This window comes from Amphiura filiformis, chromosome 14 (assembly GCF_039555335.1).
Source record: "Amphiura filiformis chromosome 14, Afil_fr2py, whole genome shotgun sequence".
Classification (NCBI taxonomy): Eukaryota; Metazoa; Echinodermata; class Ophiuroidea; order Amphilepidida; family Amphiuridae; genus Amphiura; species Amphiura filiformis.
Window position 1 is genome coordinate 20,936,446 of NC_092641.1, and position 21,709 is coordinate 20,958,154.

Below are 21,709 nucleotides of genomic sequence, written 5' to 3' on the forward strand. Positions count from 1 at the left end.
GCGTAAGCAGTTGAAGGACTGGTGGATCAAGCCTACACTATATACACGTAGTAAGCGCCATAAACATGATACGATTTGATCGGATGATTTTAACGTGACGATAACATGCATATTCATGATCGATGAATGATGAATTATTCATAGATAGTATTTATTTCCGCATTTTAAATAGAGAAGGGGTGTGCAACACTCGCCGATTGACCAATCAGAGACCCGCATTATCACCTTTCAATTCTGACAACAATGTCACACCGATGACCTCTCAATATTTTGTGTGATTTGCGTGACCTAGAAATTCGAACGCACTTTCACCCGCGATTTTTACAATTTCTTGCCGGAAGTGGAGCAGGTGGGAATTTCACTTTGTTTACAAGTGAGATGCGATCGTGAACAACCGGAGATTCGGATGATGTTTTCTTAATTTTGTGAGTAATACTGTATATTCCAAATGAATTCACTGGGGACTGATACATGAAAATACAAATAACCAACTGAGTAAATTTCACCGAACTGAATAAAATCATGAAATTATTCAGAGACACTGACAAATTTCAGTACAATACATCACTGCATCCGATGTAAGCTTACAAATAAATAAGTGATAAATATAACATAATGGAAATGCTACCGGCCATGCGCGGCGAAATCGACGGCATTCACAATTCTACAAGTAGTCATGGTAGTGCCACTGGTGGTAGTGGCTGTCATCTATGCATCACAGATCCTGGCATGCATGGGCCCAAGCCGCCTACATGCATGCATGGTAGTTCAGTCAGTAGGCCTATAGTCTGTCCACATAGAAGTACAAACCAAATTTGTGGCACCTGGGGTCAATGCTTTGCGTCACATGCACTGCGTGTTAAAAAAATGTGACGCGTAAATAGCGTGGTGCGCTCGGCAAGTACAAATTGTGCAATAGTTGGCGCGCCAAAGAAGCAATTAGGCGCATTGCACTGATGTCTGAAGAATATATTCTCATACCTCCAGTTTCCGAGGTCTATTTACTTTGTACTTCTAAGTGGACAGACTATACCCCATAGTACGTACAGCCACAGCACAGAATAGTCCGCCATGCCCGACTATAGAAAAATTATCAAATTCTTGGACATCGTGGAACATTCAACTACGCTTGTTACTCCGCGACTAATCATGCTAACTACACGCGAGTACAACGCTACTCTACGCGTCCATATTAGCGAGGCTATCTGCGTACAACTGCTTACTACGCACAGCCACGCAAAGAGTATGTTCCACGATGTCCACGAATTTGATAATTTTTCTATAGTACAAGGAACTTATACGATGTCCTCATTCACAAACTGATACTATCTGTGGGCATCGTATAAGGCTATTACCGTACGATAATGTGCTGAAGGAATATTACACAGTCAAGAATAGGCTCCATCATTTTTTTGTTCTGATCCCTCCCAGTCTCCCAAAACATCAAAACAGCTAAAAGCATTGCACATTTACTTACTTAAGACTGTCCTTTTTCATATAACACAGACAAAGTAGGGCAAAGCTACCTAGAAATGGTCAAATTTTGGCAAGAAATATCTCTGTGTAATCCTATGTAAGTCCCATATCACATCGTTATCGGTAAGGCAGTGACTCAAGCCCGGATATTCGAGTACCCGCCCGTTTTTTCCCTACCCGGATACAAATTCCATTTACGGATTACCCGAATTAAAAAAAAAAAAAAATTGAATTTTGCACATTGTTTTGTAATTTTAATATGAAAATTGATACATAGTTTTCATGTCATACTCTATTAATGATATCAAAATGCATTCAAATTTTTTTTTTTTTTTAGGTCAACCATGATCCTAGCATTTAGGTCTAGGTCCAGAGACACTACAAAACCGAAAAAAAACTTTGGAAAAAAAAAAAAAAAAAAAAAAAATATAATAATAATTTTATTTTTTTTTAATTTTTTGAAATTTTTATTTTTTTTGCAATTTTTGGTACCCAGTTACCCGCCCGAAATTTACCTCGGGTACCCGAATACGTCATTACCCGATAGGTCACAGCCTTAGTTATCGGCGATCGTGATTTTTTTTTTGGCTGGTACCCACTAGCGTCATGCACGTGACGCGACACAGCTAAAATAATCGACCGGAAATCGGGGATCATTAAAACGTCAACAAATTTCAAAACACAGAAAGCAGTAAACTTAATGGCGAGCGGTCCGAATTTTGAGCCATACAAGTTTACGTGGTGAACTAATGCCCGACTGTACATCATGACATGTGTATGACTGCCGCAATGCAATAATGATAGTATTATGAAAGTATACATTTTCAGGAAGGAAATTAAATAAAAGTTGTTATGATTATGAATGATAGGGATGTTCATAAAATTTTGAAGTTCAATATTTTTAGCTGAAAGTTCTTTCATTTGAAAGAGAATTGAATTACCTAAACAATAAGGGGTCAATCATGTTTCTAGTGCATATACTTTTGAAGTTACAGACAAAAATAGTGTCATCAATTTGCCCAAAATTTTGTGTGTGACAGCCATGCAGCAGGCACATGTACAATGCACACTACTGTATGTGACCCCAGATGACCTCCTATTCTTTACTGTAAGAAAGCTGTTTTGGATGGTCTTGATTTACACACAAATTGCTTTTGAGCTAAATCAAGCGTCGACTTGGTGGAACATGGATTGCACTATGTGATAGTTTATGAATCCAGTATCATGCCAGTACCAACATATTAAGTCAACATCACTAAAGGTTTTGGTTGTCAAAATTAATTTTTACTGATTTTCTCCAATGAGCCCCACAGTAAAGCCATTTTTGGACCGTACATGCACATTCCACTTCCCTATGGATGAATAGCGCCACCTATAGTGTGTGATGTGAGCTGGCCTATGAATGACCACCACCGCCGCCGTGGTTCGGCGCCCACACAAGTCAGGCGCCGCTCTGCAAAAATACACAGAGTCAGGCGCCGATCTGCAAAAAATAGAGGGGGCACGCGCCAGGTGCGCCCCCTCTAAATCCGCCCCTGATAGAACTTAATAGGACTAATATTTCAAAAAATCACTTTCACCTCGCAAGCTTTGTAAACCTTAAATAGCTCAACCATTGTCTACGGTCTATGCACTGGCACAGCAGCACAAAAAATAGTAAAAACAGTCTCTACAACTACATGGTCTGTATGTACAGACAAGCTCTAGTCTCAGCATAGTATAATTTGGTTCACCTCAAGTTTGGTAGTGATGTCAATTGTCAATGCTTTTGTGCGGTTAGGCCGCAAACGTGTCGACAAGTCACACCTGAATGCGGGCATGTACATTCAGTGAGTTTAAGTTAATGTGCGCGATTCGAAATATGCACATATGTCGATCACTGCCATGTGTACAGTCTTGGGGTGGTCATAATTTTGGTTGCCCTCAGAGACCGACCCAAAAAATTAGAAATTTTGGTTGGGCTTTTTTTTTTTCCATTCACTCTTTTAGAAGCAACCTTAAATTTGGACAGTATTAAGGACATTTTATAATTGTTATTCACTCATTTTATCTATTAAATGCATATTTGATAAAAAACACAAAGTATTTATGTACATTTAAATTCAGTCCAAAAACACACAATTTTTTTCCTTAAAATGATCGAGCATTTGTCAATTGGAGGAAAAACACATGGAAAAAAAAAGATCGATCAACCAACCCTCGAAATTTTTGTCTTGGAAGGGCAACCAAACAATTTACTTTGGCCTCACTAAATTTTGATACTCCTACTTCTATTTTTGGTTCATTTCATTTTATTAGAAAAAGGTATTGAAATCTTTAAAACTAAATACCCAATTACAGCAAAAGTATACATATTTGGAAGCTTATGTTCCAAGCAATGCAACTGTGCAAAATGGAAGTTAGTATTCAGGGTGTGTAAGAAAAAATATAGTGTGATATCATGTAAAAACCCTGGTTTTACTTGAAATTGATAATTTATTGCATTTGCTATTTAGTACTTGTATGAATGAAACAACTCAAAAGAAATCTAATTTTGTTACAGGCCACACTATGAGCTTTAATAAATTGTATCTATAGTTAGTTAGCTACGCAATGAATAACTAAAGTGGTGATACAGGGTGTAAAATAATAAGTAAGTTCATGCACTTACGGGGTACTACACCCCTGCCCAATTCTGTGCCTATTTTTGCATTTTTCTCAGTGCAGAGTGTACTTCCATCATGTATTTAATATTCAATTTCCTGTAAATTTCATGAATACAGGTAATAGTATCATCAACGACAGGCACAATCATGGTCAACCAGAACCAGCACGATGACAGTACATTGTATCTCAGCTGAGCTGTTGAGAATGAACATCTGCAGGGACTTCTTGCTATACTTCATGGATGATGACTTCTGTTCAAAACAGAAGCAGAGGAAGAATACATGCAACAGGTACTTTATTTTTTATGTGTTTTTTTTTGGGGGGGGGGGGGTTGTGAAGGCAAGCATGACAGTGGCATATCACTGGGGCAGAGTCAGAGCCCCTATTGCCCCGAGCTGCCAGCATTTGAATCTTGGAAAAAAGGAGATTTTCTGTTGCAAACCGGGAGATTTGTCAAAATGTGTACATCTTAATGGATGAAACCATTTCCTTTTCAGGGAGATGACCAAAATTAAGGGTTCTGAAGGTTTAAAAGTAGGGAGTCTCCTGCGAAAAGAGGGAGAGTTGGCAGCTCTGTATTGCCAGGCGGTTGATTTAAAGTTTTGGATGCCCATCCTGGGATGCCTATTTTCAAATCACCCATAATATATCAGTTTCTGCTCAAGTTTGTCTGTAGCACTGCATGATGTTTTCGGCTTTGTAGTGTCCCTGGACCTAGAGCTAAATGCTAGGATCATTCATGGTTGACTTATTAAAAAAAAAAAAAAAAATTGTAGGCCTATGTCATTTGAATAAATTTGTACTCATGTCATACTCTATTAATGATTTCAAAATTGATACAAATTCAATGAATGAATAAGTGAACAATGAATTATCCTAGCATTTAGCTCTAGGTCCAGGGACACTACAAACCCGAAAAAATAAATATTTTTTTTTTTTAAATTCGGGTAATCCGTAAATGGAATTTATATCCGGGTATGGAAAAATTTTGCCATTTTGAAATTTAACTGTTGAAATATGGTGCAAAAATGGAATAAATTTGCATGAAGTACGAAGAAATTTGCACTTTGGGGGCTACAATGGTCAAATATGAGGTTAATTTGGTCAGAAACCCACATACAGGCATCAACATTGGGGGATGATTGTATGGACCATTTCCCCTGGCAAAATATTGGGGGGATTTATCCCCCCCATCCCCCCCGGGATCTACGCCTAATCGCCTATGATATATATATTTTTATTCAATGACTTTTTGTTTATTCTTACCAAAAATATACGACTGCTTTTTACCGTGACAGTAGTACTACTTCCAAGCTCTTTCGTGCTCAATCTTATGATGTATACTACATGTAGTAGTTATTAGTTTGACAGGATGTACCCTTCTTAGGTTATAGCAGAGAAAGTCAAAGGTCACATTTTTGGTCTTAGGGGTCAAAAATATCAGAGTGCTCTGATTTGGACAAAAGGTGTATCAAAATGTTTGTTTTCATACAACAATTCAAATAAAGATAGGATTTAACAATTTAATTTCACTTTCTATGTGTTGCAATAGGTGCAGGTTAATAGGCCTCAATGGTACTTGACCTATTTTGCTGTGTTTTGAGAAGCTTGATGTGAAAAAAAAAATGCAGTACTTGGTCAACTATATAGCTTCAACTTGTTTGTGAATGGTGTGTGCCAATGTTATACTGAAAATTTCAACACCTTCTGTAAATAGATTATAATTCCCCCTCTCGCTTTCTCTCTCTCACTGTTTTTCAGAGTCATAGATCCACCATGGATATCCACGTGAGTTCTGATTGATCAGCTCAAGAGCAAATTTCCCTGCTTGTGGTATTAGAGGGTGCATGTGATACATTGTTGTTTGCTGCATTCTCTTCAACATCAGCCAGGATGACTTAAAATGCAGGACCTTACGATTATGTCGGCCATCAATGATGTGGAAGCTTCTGATGCTGATGAAGTAGACCTGATGCCAGACCTGGTCCAGTGCGCTGATGTGACTGACTCTCCATAGTAATAACCAATTGCACTACCCCGCCCCCAGGAACTGAGACATTGTTATTAGCCCTAAGCCCTCGAATTAAGGATCTTAAGGAACTTTTTTTAGGGCAAGTTGGTAATTGCCTTAGTTTCACTGAAAAGGCAAGGCAGCACAGCACTTTGTAATATTTCAAGAGGGCATCATGGGAACTGTTGAAAATTTGAGAAGGGCACCAAGGCAATTTCTCAAAAGTGAAAAACACACAAAACATCAACTTCATTATAGGGCACGGCAAGTAAATTGCCTTGGGTAAAGGACATATTTTGAGGGCATTACGGCAGTAGGGATGGGCACCCACGGCAAAATGCCATGGGTGCTTTGGGTTAATTCGATGGCTGATTGTTATTACCAAGAACAGTGGAAACTTGTTGATATCAAATCTGACAGCATAAAATTCTTGATAACACACTTTTTTTCTAGCGTACATACCGTACATTTAGGGATTCAATCATGTTTCACCGTTGTTCATCACCGATGTGAAATGGATGGGATTCTGTTGCAATTACTCCAGATTCTAGAAAAATGCAACACTATTTTTTTTTTAATTAAAGACAATATCTTTGCCAATTGCAACATAGCTAAATCCTAATCCAGAGGTGTAGCCAGGATTATTTATGGTCCCCAAAGTCAAACCCCAAATTTTTGTCCCCATTTGTCAATTTTGCTATAGTTTGGCTATTCCCTGTCTTAATCCACTTTAGTTAGTTCTATACTTCTAACAATAATGTCCTTTTTTTTTGTTGACAATTTGAGGGGAATTAGCCCAAAACATGCAATTGTCCATGTTTTCTGTCAATTTTAGTCACAAATTCCAAAGACATGGTAGAGTCTAAGTATTCAAAGTCTTTAATACAGACTAAGAGTGAGCTCATAATTAAAAAGTTAATGTTGATTATTTGAGTATAGTTAAGAACAGAAAATCTGTTTACTAAAGAATAGAATGCATTATTAGTCTTTGTACTTGCAAGTCTTTGGCAGGACCCTCCATATATTGGGAATGTGCAAGCTCGGGGATGAACTCTGACCCTCTGCTTTTGGACCTTACTCCTATCCCTGACTACACTGCAAAATATTTTTCACCCCCGAGAATTAATTTTCACCCCATGTATTTGGATTTTCTGCAAGCTCGGGAGTGAAAAACACGGGAAAACAACCCCCTGACTTTCGGGCCTTAATGCTACCCCTGGTCTTTGGGCTTTATTGTCACAGCCAATGAAAAATGCCATAAACATGCATTATTTTGGCCCTTAAATTATTGCCAAAAATTGACCAAAATATTTGAATGATATATAGCAAAGGTGTATCTTGTTCATTTGATCCATGTTTGATCAGATCATGGAAGTACTTACTTCCATGATCAGATATTGATTAATCCAAATTTTTAGTGGTCAAACCTTTTTGAAACAGTATTGCTGATTGATTAAAATTGATTGATTTATTGGGAAAGTCTATCCTGATCAATAATTTTTCTACTACAAACTTTATATTTATTAAATAATATAAGAATTAATTTCCTGAACAATAACCTGGTTTTTGGTGTGAATTTATTTTGCCTCATCATACATGTACATAAGGGTATCAATAAAGCACCATTTCCTTTTGCCAGCCATCACTACGAGGCTGGTCGAGTGCAGATCCGTCGGAACACGCTTTTCAATATGGAATAAATGCTAACCTCATCGTGACATCATCCAAGCAGCAAAGTTCATCCCATTGGAAAAGCGTTATCCAACGGATCTACAGTCGACCATTCTGCTACCCATGGCCAGAAAATTGCTTATCTAAGTTTGTTGCACAACATATATTTATTACTGCAACCACTCGGGTATAAGCCCACCCACCCTAGACGGCAGATTTCACTTCGAAAATGGGGGTGGGCTTATCGGGGAAGGGCTAGTGTTTGAATTTAAAAATAAGAACAATCACCCCCCATTTGTATATGTCTAATGTGCCAGTAATTTCTATCATCTATGTCAATTTCTTAAAATAATAAGGGAATGTTAATTATCAACTGATACTTTTTTTTATATTTGTTCTTAAATATGAGAGCAAAGCATTGATTTGATTTAAAAACTTGGCCAAAATTTAGTAATGGGCTTATACCTGAGTGCACCCTTGTTCCCAGAATGTTTTGAAAATAGGGGGTGGGCTTATAGCTGAAGGTGGGCTTATACCCAGGTGGTTATGGTATTTATCAAATTCCCCAAACTCCTGGTCTGTGACATAAACTTTGACATAATGTGGGAATTGTCACACAATGTATTAAAGCTCATGTAGTGTTGTGTACTTTGCCAATTTTGAAATACCTTGGGATACCGGCTTTTTTTAAATTTGTGATTTTTCTCGCAGTCCTATACATGAATGAACATAATTATTTGAGGATTTATTATTTACGTGGCATGTGTGTTAAGCGGGAAAAGCACAAATATTAATGTTCTGTGAAAATGCCCACTTTTACAGTATTCATGTGCCATGAGGAGGGCTAAATTGGGATGAGCAAGAAATAATTTCTGGCAGGAAAAAACTAAAGTATATGGGATGCTATACAACAGGCTGTATGATTGATACACAAATAGTTGTGATATTTGCAACATAGAATTCTCTTGAAATGACAAAAGTTTATATATTGATCCACAATTGGGTTATTTTGTGTTGCAGTCTTGTACATACTTGTACTTGAAACTTGGGTAATAATCATTTTGATACAACCTTATAGTAGGCCAACATATGGCTATACATAGAGAATAAAAAAACTACCAAATACAAACAAAACTAGCAAAGTTTTAATTTAAAGCATGAGCAAATTTTGGGAGTTATTTTATTTATTACATGGAGACTTCTGGATACACAATTGGAATTTAGAAGTTAGTTAAATCCTGTTAAAACCGATATCAATGTATTGTTCTCATCAAAAGGTTTCAGAAAAAGAATAGTTTAATCTGCCTCCGACATACAGTTCCCGAGTTATAGGCAAAAAGGTCAAATTTTGGGGTCCACAAGTGTCCACAATTGAAAAATGCTCCTTTTTTCATCCAATACATTGTTTTGGATGTTTTGTTCCATATCAATAGGTCAATGGTCAAAATAGGTCATATAATATCAACATGCAGGGCTCAATTGATTTTGATCTTTTTTGCCCATGTTACTAAGATAACAAAGGGGTAACAAAGCACCCGAGATATGGTAAACTTCTTTTTTCCTAACTGTTTTTGCAAGCAGAGCACTCTGAGACCATTTTTATTAAAATCAGAGAATTTTTAAATGTGTGTCCCCCCTGTGGAATCCAAATTTTGACATTTGACCTTTTCCACTATAACTGTACATCTGAGATAGGTCAACCTAAAATTATCCTTATGACAAGAGGAATACATTGACATGGTTTCTAACGAAATTTGACCAACTCTGAAATTTCACCCCTGCATAAACAGCCTTTTTGGATTCATGCAAATTAGGCACTGTTCCACGCTCCTGTGAGATGTTGGCCCAATGGAGTAATATTCTAAGTCCAACATGCTCCAAGAGCATATTTTGAATGCTCCTGGAGCAGTGTGCATTCAAAACATGCTGCTGGAGCATGTTGGACATGCTCCTGAGCATTGTGCATTCAAAACATGCTCCTGGAGCATGTTGGACTTAGAATATTACTCCATATTATTCATGCTCAGAGCAGCTCTTCCTGGAGCATAATTTAGGACCAAAATCTCTTTTGAGATTTTGGCCCAAAATTATGCTCCAGGAGCATGAATAATCTGGAGTAATATTCTAAGTCCAACATGCTCCAAGAGCATGTTTTGAATGCACACTGCTCCAGGAGCATATATATGTTGGACATGCTCCTTGAGCATTGTGCATTCAAAACATGCTCCTGGAGCATGTTGGACTTAGTTAATTACTCCAGATTATTCATGCTCAGAGCAGCTCTTCCTGGAGCATTATTTAGGACCAAAATCTCTTTTGAGATTTTGGCCCAAAATTATGCTCCAAGAGCAGTTGCTCAGGAGCATGAATAATCTGAGTAATATTCTAAGTCCAACATGCTCCAAGAGCATGTTTTGAATGCACACTGCTCCAGGAGCATATATATGTTGGACATGCTCCTTGAGCATTGTGCATTCAAAACATGCTCCTGGAGCATGTTGGACTTAGTTAATTACACCAGATTATTCATGCTCAGAGCAGCTCTTCCTGGAGCATAATTTAGGACCAAAATCTCTTTGAGATTTTGGCCCAAAATTATGCTCCAAGAGCAGTTGCTCCAGGAGCATGAATAATCTGGAGTAATATTCTAAGTCCAACATGCTCCAGGAGCATGTTTTGAATGCACACTGCTCCAGGAGCATATATGTTGGACATGCTCCTTGAGCATTGTGCATTCAAAACATGCTCCTGGAGCATGTTGCACTTAGTTAATTACTCCAGATTATTCATGCTCAGAGCAGGTCTTCCTGGAGCATTATTTAGGACCAAAATCTCTTTTGAGATTTTGGCCCAAAATTATGCTCCAAGAGCAGTTGCTCCAGGAGCATGAATAATCTGAGTATTCTAAGTCCAACATGCTCCAAGAGCATGTTTTGAATGCACACTGCTCCAGGAGCATATATATGTTGGACATGCTCCTTGAGCATTGTGCATTCAAAACATGCTCCTGGAGCATGTTGGACTTAGAATATTACTCCAGATTTATTCATGCTCGGAGCAGCTCTTCCTGGAGCAGCTGTTCCTGGAGCATAATTTAGGACCAAAATCTCACAGAAGTACAACTACTTGGATATTGTGACATTTGATGTTTTTGCAAGCTTTTGGGAGATGGACGCATGTGAAATGGATTCTGTTGCATTTAGTAGTGGGTAATTTCATATTTAGACTGACCTATGATTACACTAGGGGCTATTTTAACGTGCCTCACTGTCACGTTCGTGCAATGAGATAAAAGTGTTGATGAAGTAGAGTGCGTTTCAAAAATAAAAATATTGACATTTTTACCTGCATGTGACCGTAAGAAAGGCTCTACCATTGTCTACTATTAAAGCATATCTACACGGATTGTTAATTGTCACTGTACAAATATTTTATCTCGGCACGTACGTGACAGTGAGACACGTTAAAATAGCCCCTGGATTACACAGTGTATAGTGCTATCTACTGAAGATAACAGACACACTGATCAGCATGCGGTGTAAAGTGCTATCAACTGCAGATAACGTATATACCACTGATTACAGTGTATGGTGTTATCTACTGAAGATAACAGGCACACTGCTGATCATGCAGTGTAAACTACTATCAACTGAAGATAACAGATATACCACTGATTACATACCGTATAGTGCTATCTACTGAAGATAACAGACACACTGCTGATCGTGCAGTGTAAAGTGCTATCAACTGAAGATAACAGTGTACCGTACGGTGCTATCTACTGAAGATAACAGACACACTGCTGATCATGCAGTATGAAGTGCTATCAACTGAAGATAACAGTGTACCGTATGGTGCTATCTACTGAAGATAACAGACACATTGCTGATCATGCAGTATGAAGTGCTATCAACTGAAGATAACAGATATACCACCGATTACAGTGTATGGTGTTATCTACTGAAGATAGCAGACACACTGTTGATCATGCAGTGTAAAGTACTATCTACTGAAGATATTAGATATTACAGTCATCTTGGGCTATTTAAATGCAGGCACTTAATTTAATGCCCCTGTGGCCAGATGGGTGCTGACATTACAGGTTGCAGACAGGATGGGTCACATGGGCATTAAATTAAGTGCCTTAAATAGCCTAGGATGACTGAGAGTGCTGATCTACTGAAGATAGCAGACACACTGCTGATCATGCAGTGTAAAGCCTCAACTGAAGGGTTATTAGTCAATAAATACAGCAACTTAGTTTTAATCCATAAACCTTACCCTAAATGTCACCCTTACCTGTAACCTAAGCCCTAACCCAGACTCTAAAATAGCAGTCAGTTGGTCACTTTTAGTTCCATTCCATGCATGTTTCAGAATTACCACCTACCAGCCCAGTCTACTAAAAAAATGCACCAGAATCTATTACATATTCACCCATCTCCTAAAAGCTCACACAAAAATATCAAAAATTACAGAAAATCCAAGTGGAACATTGCCTAATTGGCATAAATCAAAAATGGCCACTTATACAGGGGTGACATTACAAAGTTGGTCAAATCTTGTTAAAAAGCCGACGATACCAATTTATTCCCCTCGTCATAGGGATTGAGTATACAGCTCTTGAGTAATAGGGAAAAAGGTCAAATGTCAAAATTTGGGTACCACAGGGATAAAGATGTAAAAATTCTATGATTGTGAGAAAAACAAACTCAGATTGCTATGCTTGCAAAAACATTTTAAACAAAGAAAAGTTTGTCATATCTCAGGTGGTTGTTACTTTGGTAACATGCAGTGGGGGTAAAATCAACAAATTATGCTGAAATTTGCCCCTAAAAGTAGACAATTCCCTAATTTTGGGTTTTTAATGGGGAACAAGGGGAAAGAGTTGTGACTGGGGAATAATTTGAAACCAGTTTCATTAAAATTAGAATATTTTTCAACTGCAGCTGCCTGTGGACCCCAAAATTTAACCTATCACCTTTTTGCCTATAACTCAAGAACTGTATGTTGGAGACAGGTCAAACTATACTTTTCCCCATTCTTATATGGATATTATCCAGAGTGGAATAACTTTGAAATCTCACACATGCATAAGTGGCCATTTTGGATTCATGCATAAATTAAGCATTGTTCCACTACTTTGACTTCTGGTGAATTTTATTGATATATTCTTTAATATGTTTTTCTGAAAAGAATGGATGATAAATAGAACTTGCCCAATTTGCAAAACCGCAATGCCCCTCAAATAGCGAGCTAGTTCTATTCGCAAAACGTGATACCCCTCTAATAGCAAGCATCTTAGATCATTGTATGAGGGCCTGCTTGGAAAGCAGTGGTTGCCACTGAAGTAGTTTAAAGATTTCACAAATCAAATCAAACCGGTATAGGAGTCGAGCTCACAGCCTGTCTGTACTAGGTGGTTATATGAATTATGTTGCAATTAGTGGTGGGTTATTCAGGTTAAGCCCTTATTTACCTTTGACTGGGCTACCTCTTCCACAACAGTTTAAAAAAACACAATACAGTTTCATTCATGTGAAGTCACAAATTTAGCACTCCAGTTCTTAAATATAGTCTGATAAAATGTCACTTTAATATATTACCAAAGATAATTCATTTCACCTCTTGATTTTTGCTGAATACTGGTACTTTACATTATACTATAACATTGTTTGCCAAATGTGTAGATTGAATGACCAACAAGAAAATGTACGCTCTATACAAAAAGCATATTTGTTTATGGCAGCTATCATTCATGAGATGCATTGTAGATTGATGTCCTGAGGTCCCTTTTTCAAATCATCATGCCCCTGTGAAACAAAAAAATAAGAAGAAGAACATGATTATTTAAAAAGCTTGAATTATAAAACCATTTGATGTATGAGCAATATTATTGCATGCAATGCATAGATGAAATCTACCAACATGAATTTCAACCAATGAATTTCTTGGATCTTGTATTCTATATCTACCTGTAGAAGTTTAAACTGGAGCTGGAGGTATGATTGGGAGGTCTATTTTTGGAGTCAGGGTACTGTGTCAGAACATTCAGAGCTAGAACAGATTTGAAAGCTGAAGTTGTCTGATGAGTAACGGGGGAAAGGTGGCGCAGCAGTACAGGTTCTACCTCAATAATCAGAGTTTGCAAGTTTGAGCCCCAGCAGTGCCATCGTGTTGTGCCATTGTATTGAACAAGGCGCTTTACTTCACTTGCCTTTCTCTACCCAGGGGTGAAATGGGGAGCTGTTAGGAATATTGTCCATTTAGTGCCGTCCAAAGGTATGAGCATGCTTTAGGCATTGTATGGCAGCTGACACATTCTAACAACAGCGGAATAAATTTAAAGCGCTTTGTTACATGTGAAAGGCGCTGTATAAATGGCAACATTTATTAATATTGGATGTAAGCAAGTTGTTCCACTCTTTTACTGAATGAAAGAATTGAACATTGTACAATTCGTATCGTCTGAACATTTTCCCCAATACTTGACTTGGCTATGAAACTGCTTAACCCTAACCGCCTCAGGGTTTTTTGGCAACAGGAAGGGAAAGAAGGAAGGAATAAAGAGAGAAAACAAAGAGAGAAGTTGTTTGCTCTGGGTGGGATTCAATTTATCCCAATTTTCAACAATTTGTTTTCTGTATTTAGTTTTGATGTTGACTGTAGTCTACTTACCAATTTACAGCAGCAGATCAATTGTATCTTCACAGACTCTTTATAGAGACTAGCGGGATACCCGCGCTTCGCGCGGGTCCCCGCTAGATGAGTAAACGGGAGCGTTCACTATAACAGGAAGAATTACTGGACAGGTAGAATCATCGAAAAGATACATTTTGATTTTTCGTTTCCATGTTATTTATTTATTTAAACCCGTTCCCATTTTTTTCTAAATCTGTTATTTGTTACATTTCCCTTTTAGCTTCATTTTTTATTTGCTGCTTGTGATTTCCCGTTTCCATGTTTTTTATTTAATTCTGTTATCATATAGCTTCTTTTTTTTTTTCTTACATTTCCTGATTAGTTTCTTTCCTTCTTTGTTTCGTTCCCGTTTCATTTAGTTAATTTAACCCGTTGGCCTAATTACTCGTACCTCTTTTGTCATTTTAATTTCATTTTTCTTTATAGTATAGGTCTACCGCTTCATTTTGTTTATACAACACACATATTTTTCCCGTATACGTCCTCTCAGAGCGTGTATGCGGACGTGTTCATCTTTATCATAATCCCGTGACCCGTCCATGTACCTTTTTGTCCTTTAATTTTATTTATTTTTCCTTCTTTCTGTATTATCATGTCCACTGGTCTCTGGCTCGCAAGTCGCGTGGCTCTGCGCCGTTTACTCGCGCATTGGCGTAGTGCGCATTACGCTCGCGCGCCGACGCGCTGCCTGCCAGCTGCAGTGACGCGCAGGCTGGTAACTGATTTTCATAACAAAACCCCGTTTTTACCCATATTTTCACTGTTTTTGCAGCCAATTCTTGACCGATTTCAACCAAATAAAGTCGAGGCAATTTCCCGTATATTCCTCGATCTCCCGTATGAATTTGGCGACATGTGGATCGAAACTGACGGAGCCTTTTACATAAACCACATACATACACACACACAACATTAGCCTATTTATAGTAAGATAATTAATCCATTTCCACATTTCCACACATTGATAAGCTAGGTCAACTGCAAACCAAACACACACAAACATAAAAGCATTTAATATAAAATATGACTAAGGGACCTATCGTTATTTACAGCAGGGGGGAATGGGCGTTTTGGAAAAAAATATCGACAGGAAAATTCGCGTCCACTCAAAAGTTTCGGATACCCCCTTGTTTTCCTGGGGTGCACTGCTCAGTCCGACACGCCGCTAGTCCGACAACACAAATTTCCTATACTTAGAGGTGCGTCAGTCCGAAAATGAAAAGCACGGCGCTAGTCCGAAAAAAAGCATGCGCTAGTCTGAAAATGAAAACCACTGCAACAGTCTGACACGCCGCTAGTCCGAATCTGAAAACAAAGTTTTCATTCCGACACGCCGCTAGTCCGAATCCGAAATACACTGCGCTAGTCCGAATTTGGAAAACACTTCTTCAGTCCGACACTGCGCAAGTCCGAAACTGAAAACCATGGCGCTAGTCCGAAACTGAAAACTACAGCGCTGAAAAACACTGCGCTAGTCCGAATATCAGACTAGCGCAGTGTTTCCCCAATTCAAATTCGGACTAGCGCAGTGCTTTTCAAATTCGGACTAGCGCAATCGTTTTAAGTTTCGTACTGGTGTGCAGTGATTTTAGATTTGGCGCAGTCTCAGACTGAAAGAGTGTTTTCCAGATTCGGACTAGCGCAGTGGTTTTCAATTTCGGACTAGCGCAGTGTTTTTCATTTTCGGACTAGCGGCGTGTCGGACTGGCAAAGTGTATTTTAGATTCGGACTAGCGGCATGTCGGACTGGTGCAGTGCATTTCAGATTCGGACTAGCGGTAGACCATTATCATACGATCATCAAGGATCTACAAGTGTGCTGCTGTTGCGTGTCGGCGCATGCGCGCTGTCTTATGCTGGTTTCATACTTGCCGCTTTGAAGACGATTTTGCTTCACTGCGCAGTTGACACGTAATCGGCCAATCAGATTATCGGTCTGTTGTTATGATTGTGACTTGCCCACTTCTGTGTTTACGCTCTGTAAGCTCTCAAAATGTAAACAAATGCCGTTCTTCTCTGACAAAAACTGTAGTTTGTACCATGGACGAATTAATTTTCAAACATTTTTTTATACCAGGCATTTAATACACAATACCGGTACCTTTTACAGTTCCATGCATCCTTTGATTGCGTGTAGTCATGGTAGTGTTAGTGTTAGGCCTATAATTTGGTTCATCAAGTTCGGTAGTGACCTAGGTGCTTATTTTGCTCGCCGCCCCAGACAAACAAGTACCTAGACCAGTGACTTTGCTTCGTGTAGTGAAGCCGTCGCAGCCGACACTGCTTAGCAACGACTTTGACAAGGACGCATACCCGGACGCAAGCAAGCAGATTATGTTCACGTCTACAGAACATGTTGCATTTGACGCGAGCAATAATGGCGCAACAATCACGCAAACGAGCGTGTCTTTCTCTCCAGACATGCACGCTTATTTCTCCGCGTCCGATCACCCGACCAAAATCACCTTGGATACGTGGCTTCACTTACTGCCATGGTTAAGTATGGGCACTCATAGGTCTAGGTGGTATGTCTATGCTTGCCGCAGTATCGAATCGCGTGCGTAAAGTTAAACGCCACGTACACGCATGCGCAACAGGGGCGATTTGTCAGCACGCTTGCGGCACAACCGCGAAAGAGCATTGACATCACTACCAAACTTGAGGTGAACCCACAGAATTAAAAACAGAGAATCGGGACTCGGCCGCCATCTTGATATATGCATGGAGCAAAAATTAGGGGTATTCGGTTTCCCTCGGAATGCACTCGAGGAATTTGTTGTCATGCAAGCGCGACATGGATGAAGGGCGCATTTGAGAGTCGCACTTGATGCGACCTGCACGCGAGTATCAAGACGCTTCAGATGAGACGCAAAATTGTTTTCGTTCGTCTCCGCGCACCGTCGGCAAGGACCCGAATACCCCCAATTTTCTCCCCGTAGCTAACGGCGCGATTGTATGTGGCGGTAGAGGGAGTCCCGGTTCTCCTTCTGTGGGTGAACCAAATTATAACTTTTCAATTAGAGGTAGTCATTGACATTGTGACGTCAACGCCGCCATCTTCTTGTGGGTATATGAGTACCTTGTCCTTGTTGCTAAGATCACCGCGTTGACGCTTGCCTTGACTGAAGAGGTGCGCAACGCGTTGCGACTACCGCGTAATGACGACGTAATGTCTATCGCATGGCATGCAGTACGGCAGGACCCACTAGATGGCGGATCCCGCGGAAAAGGCTATTGCTGTTGCCGATTGCTCAGACCATTTCGTTCTAATTTCCGGCAGAAACCTAATTAATTAACCATTAGTCAAGGACAATGTCAGGAATACGTGTAAGCTCATGAACATATTAAATGAATACATGAATTACGTCCATGTTAACATGTAACAACTAACATCACCACATGATGAACATAAGTTCATAACATGCCAGTGCATCTCACAATTACAAACATGTAAGCTTACAAAATTAAACATTGGCCCGGGACCGGGCGGGACTCAGTCAGGCCGATCAGACAGTCACATTCTCTCAGAATTCAGCCCCGGCTTCAGCTCACGACAGGCAACTGCAGACAACAAGGCTAGTGGAAAGGTTTGTGTACTCAAAGGAATGATCAATCATGATTTCGATCATACATCAGGCGACAGGAATGCACATCCGTAATAATTTTACCTTCCTTGGCATGACCCGGAAGTTTTTGACTGGTTAAAAAAAAACAAAAAACATTGACAACATCCGATGTCCTCAAAATTTACCCGCAAAAATCAGTTTCTAATTTCGCTTTTATCAACATACGATTCCAAAAACAAGTATAATGTTTTAAATACCTTGTTTCTGCCGTGTGCCCGATTCTGCAGCAATAAAATATAATCCATTTGGCCCGGCCATTTGGTTCATCTTTGTTGACAAACTCCGCTGAAATTGAAATCCGTCGATGTGTGTGCCTGCCAAATCTCTTTGTGTTTCGCCGCCGACCCTTCGCCCCGCCCACAATTTCTTAAAACTTTTTACAGATTTTTATCTGCCCAGGCTCCGACGTCACTCTGCCCTAGCGACCAGGCTGCCCTAGCGACAGTGTGACATGTTGGTCAGATAAAAACTGCCTTCGTTGCTCACCCCATCTATCTAAGAGATCAAGCATTAATTATGCAGAAAAACGTTAAGAGTCCCACGTTACATCGCATGGTAAAAATTGTAAAGAAACTGAACAAAAAGGTGTTGTTCAACGATGTATTTAATATAAAATAATTCACTGACGTTTCGTACAAAAGTACTTTATCAAAGTGATGAAATAGAGAATGTCTGCGAGCGCGGAAAACAAATATGAGAAACGCGATGTTAAAAGGTGCGTACTAGAAATGGCGCAACACGCAAATTAAAGCAGCGCGAGCATACGCGATCGCAGACAAACTCTAGATATTAAATGAAATGCAAAGAAAGAGGAAGAGAGAGAGAAAAATGAAGGAAGAAAGTAAAGAATGAAAAAGAAAGAGAAAAGAAAAAAAAAAAGAAAGAAAGGAGGAAAGAAAGGAAGGAAAAAGAGAAGAAAGAAATAAAGAAAGAAAAAAGAAAAGGAAAGAATGAAAGTAGGCCTATGAAAGAAAGAAAATAAGATAAGAAAGAAAGAAAGAAAAAGAAAGAAAGGGAGGAAAAGGAAAAGAGAAGAAAGAAATAAAGAAAGGAAAAAGAACTAAAAAGGAAAGGAAATAAAGAAAGTAGGCCTATGAAAGAAAAGAAAGAAAAAACGAAAGAAAGGATGAAAGAAAGTAAGAAGAAGGAGAGAAAGAAGGAAGGAAGGAAAGAAAGAAAATGAGAAAACACAGGAAATTAATACAAAAAACTGCTATAATGGAGAGAATGAAGATCTACCAAATGAGTAGGGCGTGACCAAAAGAAAATTAAAGTTTGAATGCAGAAAATTGGACATTAAGTCCGATGCTATCAGGGCCAACAAGGGTGCCGTAATGGTATATAGTATGTTGTTCCTTCAACCAACGCTGGTGATCTGAACCTGAGGTTTGGAGAAGGCCAGTGACTCTGAGATCAGACGGAATATGGGGAATCTCGTTGTAGTGGCGAGTGATGGGCGTGTCACGGTTGTTTTTGGTAGTGTCACGGTTGTTTTTGGTTGTGTCACGGTTGTTTTCGGCCACTCCAACCCTAATTCCAGGATTAGCACAACGATTCATTACAAATCTACAGACTCTCACTCATACTTGTCATACGACTCAAGCCATCCTCGCAAATGCAAAGACTCGATACCATACTCTCAACTTCTACGTTTACGACGTATTTGCTCAGATGATGATGACTTTGTCACTAAGGCAGATGAGATGATGACATTCTTCAAACTTCGTGGATACCCTGAACATGTCATTCAAGCAGCACGGAAGAGGATCTCCAACAACTCCAGTACTGCACACACGGAAAACGCCAACAACACCAGAATCCCGCTTGTTATAACATATCATCCCATCAACAGCTTGGTTGTCAAAACATTGCTGAGTAATTTTAAATTACTTCAGCAATGTAGAGACACCAAGGACATCTTCAAAGACCCACCCCTTGTGGCCTATCGAAGGGACAAAAACCTGTCAGATATGTTGGTTCATTCGGCAGACCCTAAACCTACTTGCCAACCAGGTACCACAACATGCGAAAGACGGGTCTGCAAGACATGCGCACACATTAACTACGCCCCTAGTATTAATGGAACAACTGGATCCTTCTACATCAAAGATTCCTTCAACTGCACGTCTAAGAACATAGTATACGCAGTCACTTGTTCCAAATGCAACAAAGTATATATTGGAGAAACCAAGCGTCGCCTTGGAGACAGATTTGTAGAGCACCTGCGGTATGCTACCAAAAACAACCGTGACACGCCCATCACTCGCCACTACAACGAGATTCCCCATATTCCGTCTGATCTCAGAGTCACTGGCCTTCTCCAAACCTCAGGTTCAGATCACCAGCGTTGGTTGAAGGAACAACATACTATATACCATTACGGCACCCTTGCTGGCCCTGATAGCATCGGACTTAATGTCCAATTTTCTGCATTCAAACTTTAATTTTCTTTTGGTCACGCCCTACTCATTTGGTAGATCTTCATTCTCTCCATTATAGCAGTTTTTTGTATTAATTTCCTGTGTTTTCTCATTTTCTTTCTTTCCTTCCTTCCTTCTTTCTCTCCTTCTTCTTACTTTCTTTCATCCTTTCTTTCGTTTTTCTTTCTTTCTTTCATAGGCCTACTTTCTTTATTTCCTTTCCTTTTTAGTTCTTTTTCCTTTCTTTATTTCTTTCTTCTCTTTTCCTTTTCCTCCCTTTCTTTCTTTTTTTCTTTCTTTCTTTCTCTTATTTTCTTTCTTTCATAGGCCTACTTTCATTCTTTCCTTTTCTTTTTTCTTTCTTTATTTCTTTCTTCTCTTTTTCCTTCCTTTCTTTCCTCCTTTCTTTCTTTCTTTTTTCTTTTCTCTTTCTTTTTCATTCTTTACTTTCTTCCTTCATTTTCATCTCTCTCTCTTCCTCTTTGCATTTCATTTAATATCTAGAGTTTGTCTGCGATCGCGTATGCTCGCGCTGCTTTAATTTGCGTGTTGCGCCATTTCTAGTACGCACCTTTTAACATCGCGTTTCTCATATTTGTTTTCCGCGCTCGCAGACATTCTCTATTTCATCACTTTGATAAAGTACTTTTGTACGAAACGTCAGTGAATTATTTTATATTAAATACATCGTTGAACAACACCTTTTTGTTCAGTTTCTTTACAAGCATTAATTATGCATTCAGAACCGGCAAGACTGATTTACACCGAAGTATTCTGATTGGTCCGCAATGTGAATATGAATATTTATCGCGAAATGTCAATATGAATATTAAGTAGATATCATGCATACTTAATGAAGTTCGGCCATCTTTCATCTTGATCATGTCAAGTATATAGTGATTTATGAAAGGTTCGATCGGGAAAAGTGGTGGCGCTATATTAATAATTAATCAAACCAGCAGGGACACGATACGATGATTCGATATTTATTGAATATTTTTTATGATATTTTCTGATTACTTGTAACAAACAGAAAGAGACAAAAATAAGATAAATGAACACATAATATTTTAAAGATGTATTTTATTTGACAAAACATTTTACAAACAATACAAGAATGCCTACAGCTCTTGGTTCAACAACCTGATAATTTTGTG

General features: G+C 39.0%; 1 protein-coding gene and 1 long non-coding RNA gene across 2 annotated transcripts in view; one reads left to right on the forward strand and one right to left on the reverse strand.

The window, feature by feature from the left end:
• LOC140169820 (cholinesterase-like) overlaps window positions 1-21,709 on the reverse strand; it is a 46,898-nt gene that overhangs the window by 616 nt on the left and 24,573 nt on the right. The gene's annotated exons all lie outside the window — the stretch shown is intronic.
• On the forward strand, window positions 342-6,336 carry LOC140169819 (uncharacterized). Its single transcript, XR_011861411.1, has 3 exons — window positions 342-425; window positions 4,239-4,412; window positions 5,884-6,336. It is a non-coding gene; the product is annotated as an uncharacterized lncRNA (long non-coding RNA).